At 33.1% G+C, this 15,389-nt stretch overlaps 4 non-coding genes across 4 annotated transcripts; 1 reads left to right on the plus strand and 3 right to left on the minus strand.

Moving 5' to 3' along the window:
- Nucleotides 1-3,153: 3,153 nt before the first annotated feature.
- Nucleotides 3,154-3,226, minus strand: TRNAF-GAA (transfer RNA phenylalanine (anticodon GAA)). The gene has a single exon. It is a non-coding gene; the product is annotated as a tRNA-Phe (tRNA).
- Nucleotides 3,227-5,062: 1,836 nt separating this feature from the next.
- On the plus strand, nucleotides 5,063-5,135 carry TRNAT-UGU (transfer RNA threonine (anticodon UGU)). The gene has a single exon. It is a non-coding gene; the product is annotated as a tRNA-Thr (tRNA).
- A 1,105-nt stretch (nucleotides 5,136-6,240) lies between these two features.
- On the minus strand, nucleotides 6,241-6,328 carry TRNAS-GGA (transfer RNA serine (anticodon GGA)). The gene has a single exon. It is a non-coding gene; the product is annotated as a tRNA-Ser (tRNA).
- An 8,223-nt stretch (nucleotides 6,329-14,551) lies between these two features.
- Nucleotides 14,552-14,622, minus strand: TRNAG-GCC (transfer RNA glycine (anticodon GCC)). The gene has a single exon. It is a non-coding gene; the product is annotated as a tRNA-Gly (tRNA).
- Nucleotides 14,623-15,389: the final 767 nt, after the last annotated feature.

Consider the following 15,389-nt stretch of genomic DNA (forward strand, 5'->3'; position numbering starts at 1 on the left):
TCCATAATTGATTTGAGATATTGATAAGGTGAATACCCATTTCTCGTCAATGCTAAACATAAAGGGTATAGGGACCTAAAAAAGATTATCTTTTCTTCCTATTTTATGAACTTTAAGGTGTATGAAGTGTCATTTCTTATCTTCTATTTTAATTTTAGTAGGTGGATAAAGAGTCCATTTAACTTAAGTTGATCTAGGCCAGAAGCAGACCTACGTCAAGATAATCCTTCTTTGAAACACTTTGGTAGTGCTCTTTGATTGTTATACAAATAAAAAAGAAGAGCATAGGGAATCATCTCTTTATTCTTTACTGTAAAAAAAAAAAAAGATGGTGGACTAACTAATATTTTTATCAGTTAATGAAAAAGCTCAATGCAAAAAAAAATGCATGTTGGGTTTTGAAAACAATTTAAATCATTTAGATAATAATTAGTTTGATCTGTTTTACCGAGAAGGTCTACGGTTCGAGTCCGTATAGCCCTAATATTCCTACAGATACTAATAATATTAATACTATTTTGGATCGAATAGATCTCATTACTAAGACTATTACTAAAAAAAAAACAATTTGTAACTTTCTATTCGAACATATTCATATTCGATAGAATAATATTAATATTAGTATATTCAGCTAGTCTAAAAAAATGGAGACTTTAGACTAAAAATGAAAATGAATTTGGTATATTTTCTACATTCAGAGGAGTACTTTTATGTTTCTTCTTTACGAATATGATATTTTTTGGGCATTTCTAATAATATCAAGTTTGATTCCTATTTTGGCATTTCTAATTTCTGGAATTTTAGCCCCCATTAGCAAGGGACCGGAAAAACTTTCTAGTTATGAATCCGGAATAGAACCAATAGGCGATGCTTGGTTACAATTTCGAATCCGTTATTATATGTTTGCTCTCATTTTTGTTGTTTTTGATGTTGAAACGGTTTTTCTTTATCCATGGGCAATGAGTTTCGATGTATTAGGGGTATCCGTATTTTTAGAAGCTTTCTTATTCGTGCTTATCCTAATTGTTGGTTCAGTTTATGCATGGCGAAAGGGGGCATTAGAATGGTCTTAATTCTTGACTATTTAGACAATTAGAAAAAAAAATATTGAGACAATTATGAATTCCATTGAGTTTCCCTTACTTGATCAAACAACCCAAAATTCAGTTATTTCAACGACATTAAATGATTTTTCAAATTGGTCAAGATTATCCAGTTTATGGCCGCTTCTTTATGGTACGAGTTGTTGCTTCATTGAATTTGCTTCATTAATAGGATCACGATTCGATTTTGATCGTTATGGACTAGTACCACGATCGAGTCCTAGGCAGGCGGACCTAATTTTAACAGCGGGCACTGTAACTATGAAAATGGCCCCTTCTTTAGTTCGATTATATGAACAAATGCCCGAACCTAAATATGTTATTGCTATGGGAGCCTGTACAATTACGGGGGGGATGTTTAGTACCGATTCTTATAGTACTGTTCGAGGCGTAGATAAGCTAATTCCTGTAGATGTATATTTGCCGGGCTGTCCACCTAAACCGGAGGCCATTATAGATGCTATAACAAAACTTCGTAAGAAAATATCTCGAGAAATATATGAAGATCCAATGAGTTTTCAACGAGAGAATAGATGTTTTACTACCAACCATAAGTTTCATGTTGGATACAGTACTTATACTGACAATTATGGTCAAGAATTTTTCTATCAACCGCCATCTACTTCAGAGATATCGTCTGACACATTTTTTTAAAGTACAATAATAAAAAGCAATTCCTTTTTTAAAAATTTCATCGTATTTTAAAAATTTCATCGTAATAGAAAATACTAATACCAAACTCATAAAAAAAATTTAGGAGAAGCAAAAAATGCAAGGTCGTTTGTCTTCTTGGCTAGTCAAACATGGACTAATTCATAGATCCTTGGGTTTCGATTACCTAGGAATAGAGACTTTACAAATAAAGCCCGAGGATTGGCATTCCATTGCTGTCATTTTATATGTATATGGTTACAATTATCTACGTTCTCAATGTGCCTATGATGTAGCACCCGGAGGACTCTTAGCTAGTGTATATCATTTTACAAGAATAGAGTATGGTATAAATCAACCCGAAGAGGTATGCATAAAAATATTTGTATCAAGAAAAAATCCCAGAATTCCTTCGATTTTTTGGGTTTGGAAAAGTGCGGATTTTCAAGAAAAGGAATCTTATGATATGTTGGGAATCTCTTATGATAGTCATCCGCGTCTAAGACGTATTTTAATGCCCGAAAATTGGATAGGATGGCCTTTGCGTAAAGATTATATTGCTCCAAATTTTTATGAAATACAAGATGCTCACTAAATGATAAAAATAATAAACTAATCCAAACTTCTGCAACCCCAGTCAAAGAATATAAGTACATTCTGTTATAGATCAGACAAAATAATTGATTGACATTAAATCAGGCAGAGTAATGGAAGTTGCATTCAGATATTATTATGTGAGAAATCACAAAATTCAGAAATAATAGAATGAATAATTATAGGGTTTAAAATAGGATGGATAGGAGTTTCTTAAGATTCTAAAACAAAAACAATACTGAGTTCTTATCAGCCAAGCCAATAAAAGAAATAGGATGAACTGCAAAAATTCTTTATCTTTATAATAAACTAATTCTTTATCTTTATAATAAACTATATAACGTGCACATCACCATCAATTATACGGCCACGAAAAAAAAAACACAAAGAAAAGGGCTCGATTCTATTTTGGTAATCCTTCTCAGATGAATTCTTAATATTCTCACTCCACCCCAGAACTTCGACTTTTAGGTCTTTTAACCAACTAATTAAACCACTCGAATATTATGGAAATAGAAACCTTTTTTTGTATCGCAGAAAAAAAAGGAAAAAAATAGATAAAGAATTCATTATCTATATATCTATATCTATATATATATAGATACTATAGATAAGCGAATATACCTAATAAAAAATTGCATCTATTCTTTAATCATCTAGGAAAAGTATATCTACAGATACCTAAATAGATCAAAGAAATATGTTATGTATCAGAATCTAGAAGAACACAAATTTGTATGAGTATCTATCCCCCATATTCATTAAAATGAATATGGGGGATAGATACTCATACAAATGAATCTTGTGTCAGGAACCAGATTTGAACTGGTGACACGAGGATTTTCAGTCCTCTGCTCTACCAACTGAGCTATCCCGACCATTCTTGAAGCTTAATACTTTGATTTTAAAAGATTTTTAAAATCTATGTTAATGAATCTATATCAACTAAGTAAAAAAAAAGTTTGTAAGTGAGTTTCCGCAGTAATAATTATTTTTTATTGTTAATCGTTAATTACGCATATGAAAATTCCTTGCTAAAAAATAAGATATTAATTTATACATTTCTGATTAAAAAAAATTCTATGTGTTTCACATATATATTTATATCTATTCCAAAACTCGTCCCTTGTCATTATGATAGATAAGAAAATTATGATAGATAGGAAATTGATGAAAATAAAAATTCCAATTTCGTTGGGAAATAATAAATCGAATAAAACACATAAATAAGGACTTCAAGATAGAGAGGATATAGGAAAAAAATTAGAAAATGAAAAAGTATTTTTGGGGATAGAGGGACTTGAACCCTCATGATTTCTTAAGTCGACGGATTTTCCTCTTACTTTCAATTTCATTGTTGTCGGTATTGACATGTAGAATAGGACTCTATCTTTATTCTCATCTGATTTATCAGTTCTTCAAGGGTTTTAGCCGATTATGATGAAGTGAATAATTTCATCAATAAATATTCCATCTTTTCTTCAACTTCGAATTGATTTGATTCACATTTTTCATTTGTGAATATTTTTATCACAAATAGATCTTCAATAATAAAATAAAAAGTAACAAATTGAAAGAGTATTTCAGTATATATATATGTTTCTAAATGTTTATCTTTGATCCATTCCTGTAATTTTGGTGAAAGGATTCTTTTACTAATGCAATAAAAAAAGTCGTCAATTTCGTTTGTTAGAACAGCTTCCATAGAGTCTCTGCACCTATCCCTTTTTTATTATCACTTTCTGAATTTTTATTTGTTTTCAGAAAACAGGATTTGGCTCAGGATTGCCCATTGTGAATTCCAGGGTTTCTCTGAATTTGAAAATTATTACTTGGTAAGTTTCCATACCAAAACTCAATCCAATTAAGTCCGTAGCGTCTACCAATTTCGCCATATCCCCATCTTTTTTTTTATTTGAATCTGATTATAATAGAATGCTTTTTTTTTCATTTCTATTATGAGAATTATGCGGGAACTTTTGAATTCATTAAATACATATTATTTTATTAAATATTAAAAACCCCTTTCTCCAATTTTATAGATTTTATTTCATCTATATTGGATACCTTTATTTGTTTGAATCAGAACTAATTCTAATATCTATATATTAACAATTCAATATACACAGATATAGACCACATATCTACTTATCTTCTATGTACCTACTTATCTTCTTTTTTCATACAATTTAGAATACTCGAATGGTCGATTCTTTTTTTTTTTTTGTTTTTGCTTAAAAAAAAAAAGAAAATAAACAATCCATTTATTCATATACAATTTATATAACTAAAACGAATCTAGTGGCTAAAAAAAACCATTCTTTTAATTGAATATAATATAGAATTAGACATTTACTTAGAAATATGGAATTCCTTAATAAATATTTACTAAAATTTATATTTATTCAAATTTACTTTAAGTACTAATAAATAATCTTTTTGAAAGAAATCAATTTAATAATATATATCTAGAATAGTAGATCGAAATAAATTATATTAAATAAATTATATTAATATAATATTAATTATTATCTTGCACTTTATGTTATCAGATAAAATAAATAATAGAAATAATAAAAATTGGGTTTGATTTTCTATATTTTCTTTCTCTATTTTTGATGTTTGTATTAATTTGAATTTTGTTATAAATAACTAAAAATTGATAACTAAGATCCCATTCAATTCTTCTGCATATGTATATTTCGTTTACATTAGCCGGTTTAGCTCAGAGGTTAGAGCATCGCATTTGTAATGCGATGGTCATCGGTTCGAATCCGATAACCGGCTTTTCTCTATTTGTTTTTTACATAATTGATAATATCTTTTTTAGAAATAAAAAATTGGGAGAGTTCGATCTCTGCGGAAGAAATCAAGAAATTAACCTACTTTTTTGTATTCTTTTATATACAATAAATTCGGATATTGATAAAATTCATCTAATTCTTCTTTGTACTATAAAACTTTAGTAGATTTCGCTTCATTTAGAATTCTATAATATTTTTCATTTCGTTTAGTTTTCATTTCGATTTATAAGATTTTTCATTTTAAAAAAGGAGTTTTTATGTCACGTTACAGAGGACCTCGTTTCAAAAAAATACGTCGTCTAGGATATTTACCAGGACTTACTAGTAAAAGGCCAACAGTCAAAAACGAATTTCGAAATCAATTGCGCTTCAGTAAAAAATCTCAATATCGTATTCGTTTAGAAGAAAAACAAAAATTGCGTTTTCATTATGGTCTTACAGAACGACAATTGCTTAAATACGTTCGTATCTCCGGAAAAGCTAAAGGATCAACTGGTCAGGTTTTATTACAACTACTTGAAATGCGCTTGGATAACATACTTTTTCGATTGGGTATGGCTGCGACTATTCCTCAAGCCCGCCAATTTATAAACCATAGACATGTTTTAGTTAATGGTCGTATAGTGGATATACCAAGTTATCGTTGTAAACCTCAAGATATTATTACAGCAAAGGATGAACAAAAATCTAAAACTCTTATTCAAAATTATTTTGATTCAGCCCCCCATGAGAAATTGCCAAATCATTTGACTGTTCACCCTTTCCAATATAAAGGTTTAATTAATCAAATAATAGATAATAAATGGGTTGGTTTGAAAATAAATGAATTACTGGTTGTAGAATATTATTCTCGTCAAACTTAAACTTAACTAAAATAACAAGAGTTTTTTTTACAAGGATTTTCTGCTATTCATATATCATAGACATGGATATGCGAAAATTTTTATTCCTTGCCCACCCGTTATCCACTATTTTTTGTATTACCGAAAAATGAGGAATATAAAGTTGTCCATATCAACAAACAAATTTGAAATATGAAATAATGGTATGCATTGGGATGAGTAATATTGATGAATTTGGTAAAGATTCGGAAAGAGAGGGATTCGAACCCCCGGTAAACAAAAAGCCTACATAGCAGTTCCAATGCTACGCCTTGAACCACTCGGCCATCTCTCCTATATAATGATGCCCAGAAACCGGTTGAATGTTGAATAGTGAATCAATCCTATTTTTCATAAATGCATAAAACCTATTCAAACTATAAAAATACAAAGTAAAATTAAAAAAAAACCTCCTACAAGGTCTTAGGATAAACAAATTTGATTGATGAGTTCATTTTTACGTTATTTCGCACTGTATTATAATTATACAATTCCTTTATTTGTGGGATTGATTTCTCACACCATGATTAATTAAATTATAGAATGGATTTCTACCTATGCCTAGATCTCGGATAAATGAAAATTTTATAGATAAGACCTTTTCAATTGTAGCCAATATCTTATTACGAATAATTCCGACAACTTCAGGAGAAAAAAGGGCATTCACTTATTACAGAGATGGTGTGATTTGATTCCATTTTTTTTGACCGATTTCGGTCAAAAAAAAATGGAATGGAAAAACCCCACGCGTGTTGAAGGTGAAATTTGTAAATAAAAGGATTAATTCCTTCTGTCGTGTATCCTCGATTAATGAAGCCTTATATGCTTGAATTTTAGGTTTCTAGTATTAAGCGAAAGGTTATACCTATACTTATGGGGTTAGGTCAACCCCAAATTACTAGTACTGATAGGCAACATTGGGAAAGAAGCACTACGCTTGGGAATCAAGGACACGAAAACTTTGTATCTATCTATATCCATGGCTTATCGAGATTGGGACTAACAGGAATGGTTGGGACAATAAATATCCATCTCGTTCATATTTTGGATACCCATAGAACCATCGAAGATTATTGAGGTGACTAATTCCAGGAAATTAAGCAGCGTAGAGGACAAAGAAATTGTTGAAGTTCTTATTTTTTTTTATCAAGTACCTACATACTTAATGTTAAGAAATAATTTTTGACAGGAAGGTTGGCTAGAGATTTATTGTAAAAACACTAGCTCTGTTCAGTTGAGAATGAGAATACTGGAATATTTTTTGATTTGATGGATTTTTCTCATTACACACATAAGGGGGGAGCCGTATGAGATGAAAATCTCACGTACAGTTCTGGAGCGGAGATTCTTTGAACCGAATGACGACCGTAACGGATGTCAGCTCAATCTGAAGGAAATTATGCAGAAGCTTTACAGAATTATTATGAGGCTATGCGACTGGAAATTGATCCCTATGATCGAAGTTATATACTTTATAACATAGGCCTTATTCACACAAGTAACGGAGAACATACTAAAGCTTTGGAATATTATTTTCGGGCGCTCGAACGAAACCCATTTTTACCCCAAGCTTTTAATAATATGGCCGTGATCTGTCATTACGTGCGACTATCTCCACTATAGAAAGAAAAAAGAAAAGAACAAGCAAATCCACAAATTTTAATATAAGAAATATAGAAATATAAATAATTATAAATAAGAAAGGCTTTCTACATATATATATCGTTCAAAACAACGATTTTTATCAGCTGTAGCAAAGAAACTTCATAGAAGTAAAAATATGAAGAAATCGATATGTCTAGATACCCTCTTTTTCTATGGATAAAAGATCTAATTGATAAAGGAAGCATCGTAAGGATCAATTAACACGGTTTTCAATCGATATAATAAAAACTGCTTCCTTATCTCATGATAAATAAAGAAGTCAGGAATCCACTTATGTAATAAAAAGGATCCCCTGGTATTTTGAGCAGCGGTGTAGTATCAAATCCCAAAGATAGAAAGTATTTTCTCTTTACTTATAAGAACTTATAAGATAAGAAAGAAAAAACTTTTACCAAGATTCTATAGAAATGAATCTATCATATATTTTTGTATATGATATATAAAATCGAGATAGTTACCTTTCAGAAAATTAGAATTAGGGCGTTAATGCCAATGCTTGATTCCCTTTTCTGAAGGTAGGAGAAAAGATAAAACTAAAAAAAAAGATGAAATTCTTTGAAATTCTTTATTTATTAGTAAAAATGAAAGTTTGAAACTCATATTAATAATTTCTTTTTTTCTTTTAGTTAACTTCAAGATAATAGAACAAAAAAAGAATTGACTACTGAGCCGTATGAGTCAGGAAATTCTCAAGTACGGTTCTAAGGAAAGGAATTGACTCACCTATTTCGACCGAGGAGAACAGGCCATTCGGCAGGGAGACTCAGAAGTTGCGGAGTCTTGGTTTAATCAAGCCGCTGAATATTGGAAACAAGCTATAGCTCTCACCCCCGGTAATTATATTGCAGCACAGAATTGGTTGAAGATCACAGGGCGTTTTGAATAAGAACACTCTGTTTCTTTTTTTTCTTATATATTTATCTATCTATATAAAGATATAGATAGATAAATATATATTGTTATAAATTCTTGTTTCTTGTCCCTATCAAATTCAAAAATCATTTCTATAGGAACGACCAATCACATAATTTAAATATATCCCTTCTAATTTTGTTCGATTTTGTCTAGTATTTCATAGAAATAAACGAGATGTGGATACAGTAGATAATTTTCTCCTTTTTTCTGTTATTTAAACTAATATTCAATCAAATTAAGAAAAGAGACCTTCAAAAAAAGAAATAAAATATAGGTATATTGCCTAATAATGAATGCTAATGCCTGCTCAATTTGAAATAGAGTACATACTTATACTTTATCTAAAAAAAAAAATAAAATCTAAGGAATAGAATTAGAATAAAATCTGAATACATTTGATTAGGCTGCACGAAAAATTATTGAACTTCCATTCAGAGTTCCCAAAAAGGTCTTAGAAGATTAAAATAGGTCCGTTGAGCGCCTCACTCTTATGTCATAATAGATTCGAACACTTGCCCCGAATTGACTTCGAGATCATAATTGTTCTAGTGAAAAACTAAAGAAATGAAATTTACTAAGATATCCAATACATGAGAGATAGGAGAGAACAAAACTCAATAGAAACATCTCTAATAAGTTCACTAATTCTGTTTTATGTTGGCAGGTCTCTTTGTATGTGTTGTCTGGAAAGAGGAGGACTCAATGATTATTCGTTCACCGGAACCAGAAGTTAAAATTTTGGTAGATAGGGATCCTATAAAAACTTCTTTTGAGGAATGGGCAAAACCTGGTCATTTCTCAAGAACAATAGCTAAGGGACCAGATACTACTACTTGGATCTGGAACCTACATGCTGACGCTCATGATTTTGATAGCCATACTAATGATTTAGAGGAGATTTCCCGAAAAGTTTTTAGTGCGCATTTTGGCCAACTCTCTATCATCTTTCTTTGGCTGAGTGGCATGTATTTTCATGGTGCTCGTTTTTCCAATTATGAGGCATGGTTAAGTGATCCTACTCACATTAGGCCTAGTGCTCAGGTGGTTTGGCCAATAGTGGGTCAAGAAATATTGAATGGTGATGTAGGGGGGGGGTTCCGAGGAATACAAATAACCTCTGGTTTTTTTCAGATTTGGAGAGCATCTGGAATAACTAATGAATTACAACTCTATTGTACTGCAATTGGTGCATTGGTCTTTGCAGCCTTAATGCTTTTTGCTGGTTGGTTTCATTATCACAAAGCTGCTCCAAAATTGGCTTGGTTCCAAGATGTAGAATCTATGTTGAATCACCATTTGACAGGGCTCCTAGGGTTGGGGTCTCTTTCTTGGGCAGGACATCAAATACATGTATCTTTACCGATTAACCAATTTCTAAATGCTGCAGTAGATCCCAAAGAGATACCACTTCCTCATGAATTTATCCTAAATCGGGATCTTTTGGCTCAACTTTATCCGAGTTTTTCCGAGGGAGCAACCCCATTTTTTACCTTGAATTGGTCAAAATACGGAGAATTTCTTACTTTTCGTGGAGGATTAGATCCAGTAACTGGAGGTTTATGGCTGACCGATATTATACACCATCATTTAGCTATTGCAATTCTTTTCTTGATAGCGGGTCACATGTATAGGACCAACTGGGGTATTGGTCACAATATAAAAGACATTTTAGAGGCACATAAAGGTCCATTTACAGGCCAGGGTCATAAAGGTATATATGAGATTCTAACAACGTCATGGCATGCTCAATTATCTATTAATCTAGCTATGTTAGGCTCTTTGACCATTGTTGTAGCTCACCATATGTATTCTATGCCTCCTTATCCATACCTAGCTACTGACTATGGTACACAACTGTCATTGTTTACACATCACATGTGGATTGGTGGATTTCTCATAGTCGGTGCTGCTGCGCATGCAGCGATTTTTATGGTAAGAGATTATGATCCGACTATTCGATACAACGATCTATTAGATCGTGTCCTTAGACATCGTGATTCAATCATATCACATCTTAACTGGGTATGTATCTTTTTAGGTTTTCACAGTTTTGGTTTGTATATTCATAATGATACCATGAGCGCATTAGGGCGCCCTCAAGATATGTTTTCAGATACTGCTATACAATTACAGCCGATCTTTGCTCAATGGATACAAAATACCCACGCTTTAGCACCTGGCACAACAGCCCCAGGTGCAGCAACAAGTACCAGTTTGACTTGGGGAGGTGAAAATTTAGTAGCAGTGGGCGGTAAAGTTGCTTTGTTACCTATTCCTTTAGGAACTGCGGATTTTTTGGTCCATCATATTCATGCATTTACAATTCATGTAACAGTATTGATACTCTTAAAGGGTGTTCTATTTGCTCGTAGTTCACGATTGATACCGGATAAAGCAAATCTAGGTTTTCGTTTCCCTTGTGATGGACCTGGAAGAGGGGGGACATGCCAAGTATCCGCTTGGGATCATGTCTTCTTAGGACTATTTTGGATGTACAATTCAATTTCCGTAGTTATATTCCATTTCAGTTGGAAAATGCAGTCAGATGTTTGGGGTAGTATAAGTGATCAAGGGATAGTAACTCATATCACAGGAGGAAATTTTGCGCAGAGTTCCATTACCATTAATGGGTGGCTTCGTGATTTCTTATGGGCGCAGGCATCCCAGGTAATTCAGTCTTATGGTTCTTCATTATCTGCATATGGTCTTTTTTTCTTGGGTGCACATTTTGTATGGGCTTTTAGTTTAATGTTTCTATTCAGCGGGCGTGGTTATTGGCAAGAACTTATTGAATCCATTGTTTGGGCTCATAATAAATTAAAAGTTGCTCCTGCTACTCAGCCCAGAGCCTTGAGCATTGTACAAGGACGTGCTGTAGGAGTAACACATTACCTTCTAGGTGGAATTGCCACAACATGGGCATTCTTCTTAGCAAGAATTATTGCAGTAGGATAATAGCTAGGAGGATTTGAAAATCATTATGGCATTAAGATTTCCAAGCTTTAGTCAAGGCTTAGCTCAAGACCCCACTACTCGTCGTATTTGGTTTGGTATTGCTACCGCACATGACTTCGAAAGTCATGATGATATTACTGAGGAACGTCTTTATCAGAATATTTTTGCTTCTCATTTCGGGCAATTAGCAATCATTTTTCTGTGGACTTCCGGGAATCTCTTTCATGTAGCTTGGCAAGGTAATTTTGAGACATGGGTACAGGATCCTTTACATGTAAGACCTATTGCTCATGCAATTTGGGATCCTCATTTTGGTCAACCAGCTGTAGAAGCTTTTACTCGAGGGGGTGCTCTAGGTCCTGTTAATATAGCCTATTCTGGTGTTTATCAGTGGTGGTATACAATCGGTTTACGTACTAATGGGGATCTTTATACTGGAGCTATTTTTCTATTAATACTTTCTATTATATCTTTAATAGCAGGTTGGTTACACCTACAACCAAAATGGAAACCGAGTGTTTCGTGGTTTAAAAATGCCGAATCCCGCCTCAATCATCATTTGTCAGGACTATTCGGAGTAAGTTCCTTGGCTTGGACAGGGCATTTAGTTCATGTTGCTATTCCGGGGTCCAGGGGGGAATCCGTTCGATGGAACAATTTATTAGATATCTTGCCGCACCCCGAGGGATTAGGTCCATTTTTTACAGGTCAGTGGAATCTTTATGCTCAAAACCCAGATTCCAATAATCATATATTTGGTACCCCTCAAGGAGCAGGAACTGCTATTCTAACACTTCTCGGAGGATTTCATCCGCAAACTCAAAGTTTATGGTTAACTGATATTGCACACCATCATTTGGCTATTGCGTTTATTTTTCTAGTTGCTGGCCATATGTATAGAACTAATTTCGGGATTGGTCACAGTATTAAAGATCTTTTAGAAGCACATACTCCTCCGGGGGGTAGATTGGGGCGTGGGCATAAGGGTCTTTATGATACAATCAATAATTCAATTCATTTTCAATTAGGTCTTGCTCTAGCCTCTTTAGGGGTTATTACTTCCTTGGTAGCACAACACATGTACTCTTTACCTGCTTATGCGTTTATAGCGCAAGACTTTACTACTCAAGCTGCCTTATATACTCATCATCAATATATAGCAGGCTTCATTATGACAGGGGCTTTTGCTCATGGAGCTATCTTTTTTATTAGAGATTATAATCCAGAGCAGAATCAAGATAATGTCTTGGCAAGAATGTTAGACCATAAAGAAGCTATCATATCCCACTTAAGTTGGGCTAGCCTCTTTCTGGGGTTCCATACTCTGGGACTTTATGTCCATAACGATGTCATGCTTGCTTTTGGTACTCCGGAGAAACAAATTTTGATTGAACCTATATTTGCCCAATGGATACAATCTGCTCATGGTAAAACTTCCTATGGGTTCGATATACTTTTATCTTCAACGAACAGTCCGGCGTTCAATGCGGGACGAAGCATATGGTTGCCTGGTTGGTTAAACGCTGTAAATGAGAATAGTAATTCTCTATTCTTAACAATAGGGCCTGGAGACTTCTTGGTTCATCATGCTATTGCTCTTGGTTTACATACAACTACTTTGATTTTAGTAAAAGGTGCTTTGGATGCGCGTGGTTCTAAGTTAATGCCTGATAAAAAAGATTTTGGTTATAGTTTTCCTTGTGATGGCCCGGGACGAGGCGGAACTTGTGATATTTCCGCTTGGGACGCATTTTATTTGGCAGTTTTCTGGATGTTAAATACCATTGGATGGGTTACTTTTTATTGGCATTGGAAACACATTACACTATGGCAGGGTAATATTTCACAGTTTAATGAATCTTCTACCTATTTGATGGGATGGTTAAGAGATTATCTATGGTTGAACTCTTCACAACTTATCAATGGATATAACCCTTTTGGTATGAATAGTTTATCAGTCTGGGCATGGATGTTCTTGTTTGGACATCTTGTTTGGGCTACTGGATTTATGTTCTTAATTTCTTGGCGCGGATATTGGCAGGAATTGATTGAAACTTTGGCATGGGCTCATGAACGTACACCTTTGGCTAATTTGATTCGATGGAGAGATAAACCAGTGGCTCTTTCCATTGTGCAAGCAAGATTGGTTGGACTAGCCCACTTTTCCGTAGGTTATATATTTACTTATGCAGCCTTCTTAATTGCCTCTACATCGGGCAAATTCGGTTAATTGAATTCTTTATTATATATATCTGGCAAGAATCTCATTTCCTTCTATAGGGAAGAGAAGCCACTTATACATCTAGGATCCGACTTCTATCATTGATGCTAATAGCAAATTAACCATTATGGCAAGGAAAAGTGTTATTCAGAGGGAAAAGAAGAGACAAAAATTGGAACAGAAATATCATTTGATTCGCCGATCCTCAAAAAAAGAAATAAGCAAAGTTCCGTCGTTAAGTGAGAAATGGGAAATTCATGGAAAATTAGAATCACTACCGCGTAATAGTGCACCTATACGTCTTCATCGACGTTGTTTTTCGACCGGAAGACCGAGAGCTAATTATCGAGACTTTGGATTATCTGGACACATACTTCGGGAAATGGTTCATGCATGTTTCTTGCCGGGTGCAACAAGATCCAGTTGGTAAGGATTTCCAATTATCTTCATTTTTTTCATTTTATTATCAGCGATCATAGGAGGGTCCCTTTACCGTTATGTATAAATGGTTTATTCTATTTATATAGATATGGTAAAGGGACGCATTCCATCTTTGTTTTTGTTCATTAGTTATCAATTCTTTTCTTTATCGCGGAGTAGAGCAACTTGGTAGCTCGCAAGGCTCATAACCTTGAGGTTACGGGTTCAAATCCCGTCTCCGCAACTTTTTGAATTTGATAAAAAAACAAGGTTTCAAGAAGAAGGGCATTATACGCAGTAAATTCTATGGCATTTTTCATACTATGACTATTAAATACATAGGGCGGATAGCGGGAATCGAACCCGCGTCTTCTCCTTGGCAAAGAGAAATTTTACCATTCGACTATATCCGCGTTTTCATTGTACTTGATATGCGATTCTATTTATACAGAGATGGGCCTGATATTCTATATAGGGATATAGGGATAATGAAAAAGAAATTTAGATAATAGATATTGTCTCCCAAATAAAATATTTTCTATTACTATTCATTTTTATCAAGAATTCCCATTTCTATTATTACATTTCTATTATTATATATGGTTTTTTTCTATATATCTATATAATTGAATTGAAATTATCATTCTATCGAATATTTTGATTTACTTTTTTCTTAAAAAAGTAAGTTCCTATTAATAAAAAATTATATTTATCTATATAGAGATACAGATAGATATTCTATATTATTAAATACTAGACGACGTATAAATAGATTTATAGTATTTCATTTGAATATTCTATTCATATCATATTAATATGAATAGAATATTCAAATGAAATTCAAATTTTTATAGTTCATTTTTTCTATTTTATTTCTTTTAGTTTCACAATGTACCACCATATAAGTATAAGATATAAGATTTTTCCAATAGAAGAAGTTTACTCCCCCTTAGAATGTAATGTGTTATAGTTTTCTTTTTTTTTTTTAGGAACTGATCTATTCCCTTTATGGCTGACAATCCGAAAGAATTCTGAGGGAGGGGTCATTTCATTTTTAATCTAGAATAAAAAGAACTTCAAGAAATGAGAGAATTAAGAATACCCACTAGAAACACTAATCCAATCCATAATGATGTACCGGAAAATAGAACATTTTTGTTATTTGACCAACCTTCAGGAG

The sequence above is a fragment of the Vigna unguiculata genome, unplaced genomic scaffold, assembly GCF_037176805.1.
Source record: "Vigna unguiculata cultivar grain cowpea cultivar isolate G323 ecotype 2 unplaced genomic scaffold, ASM3717680v1 ptg000203l, whole genome shotgun sequence".
NCBI lineage: Eukaryota > Viridiplantae > Streptophyta > Magnoliopsida > Fabales > Fabaceae > Vigna > Vigna unguiculata.